Source organism: Acyrthosiphon pisum, chromosome A3 (assembly GCF_005508785.2).
Source record: "Acyrthosiphon pisum isolate AL4f chromosome A3, pea_aphid_22Mar2018_4r6ur, whole genome shotgun sequence".
In the NCBI taxonomy this organism is placed as follows: domain Eukaryota; kingdom Metazoa; phylum Arthropoda; class Insecta; order Hemiptera; family Aphididae; genus Acyrthosiphon; species Acyrthosiphon pisum.
The window spans coordinates 24,656,885-24,661,809 of NC_042496.1; positions in this window are offsets into that span (position 1 = coordinate 24,656,885).

Here is a 4,925-nt window from a genome sequence, read left to right on the forward strand (position 1 = left end):
GATCATGGAATTTATTACTTTTCAAAATAATATTATTCGACGATATTTACATATTATACCTATACTTCTATTATGTAAACAGTGTTGTTATTTTTTTTCTTGAGTCTATATCTATACCCGATGGTGAATTTTTAATAATTTCAAATCGTGGTATACTGTGTTATCAGACATTCATATACGGTATACTCAACACGTTTGTTTATGACAAGTAGCCGCAGTATATTATAATGTGTATACGTTTCTGAAACCGTAATTATATAGGATGCCTCGTTATGACAGGTTTGAAATTTTTGCAGAATATTCGGCGACAAGTATCATAATATTTACACGAGTCGTACATGGACGTAAGTAGACTTACGCCCATTTGCAAAACCTGTGCGTTTTCTAAATAATGTAGACGTAATTTTTGACATTTAACGACCGCTTGGACTGATAATAATATACAATACAATATTATAACTGGTTCGTTGCACTTTCCACGCATAAAAACAACGTGTGGTGGTTATTATAATTGTTAATATAATATATAAGTGAGCACCTATAATAATATTATTCGAAAACCTCAACGTTACCTATACGATATATTTCCGACTCGAGTGATTTTATCGGAAAAAATATTTTAATAACACAGAATATGTACCTATATATGTTTTGGACGTAAAACGCGTATAGGTATGATATTTCAACATTGTGTTTAATGCACGGCGTGCATTTGTATATAAATAGGAGGACATTTAGTTGATTTTTTTTTAGGGGGAGGGGCGGCTAGCAATAACGCTATATTGAGTAATCAATGTTTATAAAGTAGCCACTCCCCGATTTATATTTGCACCAGCGACGGATGTACATACAATTTAATTTAGGGAGGGGAGTTTAAAATTTCAAGGAGGGTCTTCCTTCGATGTTCAACTATATTATATGGATCTGTTGTGCACTTATTTTAATCTGAGGCCCAGTCAATTAAAAACGGGTGTATATTTTGCATAAAGACTATATAAATAAATTAAAAGTTAGCAATGAACTTTTAGGAGGTTACTCTTTTGTACAGCAAGAGGTTATATACAATTAAAATATACAATTTTACGTAATGATATTTATGTGTGTTTTTAATTATTGTTGTAGCTCGTTACCACATAAAATAGAACCGTACCTACAATATACGTCTACTCTGTTTCACCTTATTTTTCACGCATGCGAAGTATAGTGAAAACGTTGTGACAATAAAGTAGTTCACTTTACGTATACACCCTGGTGTTTCAAGACGTGAGACTGTAGAAGTGAATTGTATTGTCAAACGTTTTCACCGTACTTCGAGTGTGCAATAAAAAAAAAAAGTGGGTAAACTTAAATAGAGTATATACAATACAACCAGAATAAACGAGAATGAATAGAATAAGACGTAGGTATAAGACTATAATATTATGACTTGGGCTGGGATTTCATTATTTCAATGCCATAGAAAATGTCGAAAAATGCTATTATACATTTACCTATACCTTCAAAATGCACCACATTTTTTAAATTTTTAATAACTTTGATATACCTAGGTAAATTATAATATAAATTTGGTTAAAATGATAAATTAAAGATATAATACATTTTTTTGGTTCAATACATTTTAAAAGAATTGTAACAAAGTTTTACTGATAAAACTGATCGTTTGAGACTTCTTTAATCTGGAAATACAATTATTTCCATACATTTTTTTTTAGGTTTAGATTATATTTTTATTTAACTGAAAATAGTCAGTTTTAGTTTGTTAAATGTATATAAAATTCGTGTTACAAATTTTGGATTTAAAAACCTCAAAAATGACCCAGAAATTTATATTGTCAAAAAATGCTAAGTTAAAACTCCCTATTCCGATTCAAAAATACATGAAACGAGTATGTTATTAAACAAGCATCGCATAGCTAGGTAATAGGTTCGGAAAACAATGCAAAGTGCACCAAAAACCTAGCCTTGGATGACCTTGGATATTTCTAAAAAAAAAAAAAAAAATATTCCCTCTTGATAAGACTAATTTCTATTGTCTCGTAACGATTACTGCTTTTAAGTTTTGATTATACAAAGTACTCAGTGTAAAAGTTAACGTATATACATAGCCACATTCGAGTTTTTGAATTTATATACTTGCAGCGTTTCTTAACGAATCAATTCATACTTAGCGCGTGTGGTTCTGTAATAACGACTAATGAGTAGGCACCATTAGTATACCAATATACCATTGTTTAATAACATAATATATCATAACGCGATGACTGCAAAATTACACATTAACTATACGACAGACTTGCCGTTTTGAATTTTTCGGTTTTTTGTTTATGCGATAGAACTATTATATTATATTGCTCAAGTTTTATATTATTGTACATTATATTCTCATGGTCCAAACGCGTGGTCTGTTCACTGTTGTGACCAAAATTAAAGATTTGATCTCATATGTCTTTATAAATTATGATTGTAATTTTTTTTACAAACCAGAATGACAGACCGTAATAACACACGCATACCCGTGGCAAGGTTATTAAATGTAATTAGAACATTGCACAATAACCAGCCAATGGAACACTCAACTTTCTTACCTTATTTATATATTCGTCCGTTCTCGACAGTATTTTTTTACGATACTGTTATGCACTTATTATATAGCTTAAGTGCGTGTACAATAATTATAATATAATTAATATTCACTGTCCAATAAAATTACATAGCGTGTTTATTATTTCCGATCAAATACAGTTTAACAATAATAATATAACTAATAATATTACACGCAACAAAAAAAAAAAAATGTGTATAGTTTGTTATTCCATGTTGTACGAAAACGATATTTTTGATTTTCGACATGTCAGCATATTATTATATTCACTTTTATATTAATCGTTTATCTCACGTTTTTATCGTTAACAAATTATATAACATCACTCCTTCAAATACGTCGATTTAAATTTTAAATAATTAGTAAAATGGTAGGTACTTACCTCCACGAGCGGCGGTTTTATGGTCAAGATAAAGCAATAAAATGTTGTATAAGTTATTAAACTTTTTTCGAGTCATAACAATAATGCTATAATAAATGATGAAATTAAAAATAAATAACTACAAAGTCTGATGGAACAAAAATTTTTTAACGATTCTGTTGGTTTACAAAAATGTTGTGTTGATTCGATTAATTAAATTTAATTTTTTTATGATTTTTAATCAAAAATCCATTCAGAAAACCGTTTAAAATTGTATAACGATTTTGTTGGTTAAAAAAATGTTGTGTTGATTCAATTATTTAAATTAAATGTTTCTCATTTTTTTATCGAAGATCCACTCGGAAAACTATTTTTTTTTTGGTTGAAATAACACCGTATCACGATATCATGTCTATAATACTTATAAACATAAATAGGTAGGCACATTTGGATTCAGAGAATATTATGTTTATTTTGTTTACAATATGCAACATATCCCGTGTAATCTTTCAAAACTAAATTAGGATCAAACGCATTAAAAAAAATATGAATTCGAGAAACCGAACAGTGAACGGTCTGTCGGCTGTAAAATTAAATATAGGTATAATATATAACCATTTTTTTATCTACTATTTATCTATTCTATGCTAATATTTCCTGGACGAATTAATATATACATTTTACTGCTCAGAATTACGAAATATTCTTCAGTTCTCTTTTTACGTAAGTATATTAGGTGCTGCGTTTAAGAACGAACGTCTTGTTGTTTAAAGTTTTATAGTAAAAAATACATTTTATTTTCGAATAATAATTCATTCTTTTAATGTTGGTAATATTATGTTTTTTAACTATCGATTTAGAGAACATTTTAAAGAATGTATATTGTTTTGTTCGTTAATTGATATTTACGATGCACTGTAGTGTCAAAAATATTTATAAAATGTTAAGTGTTTTTTACGTTAGTCCGATGTTATAGCCATCGTATATATTTATATTTTATGTATCGGTCTCATCATCTATTCGTACGAATTAAAAATAATATATAATATTAGGCGTTAAGGAAGTAATAAACTTCTCGGATAACTTTCAACAAGCTAATGAAATGAATGCATAATAATATAATATTGTATAGCTATATTCTATTGATATACTTAAGATTATTATATTTTTTTTATTAATGTTTCATCAAGCGTTCAAATTGACCGCATACTATAATAAACTATAGTATCGTACCGTATGTTCGAATTCCATTTCTGGACGATAGTGTTGTTGACAAAATATCAGTCGTTGGGATATCGATAATTATATACCTTCTAATAAAATGCGTATTAGAAATAATTATAAATCGTCTCAGAATAGGCCACACCTCACCAACTCGTCGCCATCTAATGACGACCCACCCAAACGCTCTACCCGTGGTGTCCAACTAACTATTAAGCGCATCCTAACCGAATGCACAGAAATCGTCAAAAATATCCAGAGGAAACCCTATCGCACATCTTCACGAAATTCTCAGTCCGGATCATACTGCAATTGTAACCTTATTTACGTTTAAAAAAAAATTTAATTTGTACAATGAAATTTAAATCCTTCTAATTATTACAAGTTTAAGTCTAGGTGTAACAGATAGAACTGACTTTTGGAATAACTTTTGTTTTAATCAATATTTTAAAATTTTTTTTTTTTGATACATAATTTATAACCACTTGCGCTACACGTGTAATAAAAAAAAAATATTTTTATTTTTTTATACCAAAAATGAAAAATTTTAAATTTGATTTAAATTTTTTTGAATAAATTCAAAATAGCCAATTTTCGAATCTGATTATAAGAACTATTTGGATGGTAAAAACATTTATCTAAATCAAGTAGTTTATTTTTTAGAATTTTTTTTGATTAAATTAATTTGGAACGCTATAACTTTTTTAAAAATATTATTTTTGGAAATTTGCTAACATGAGA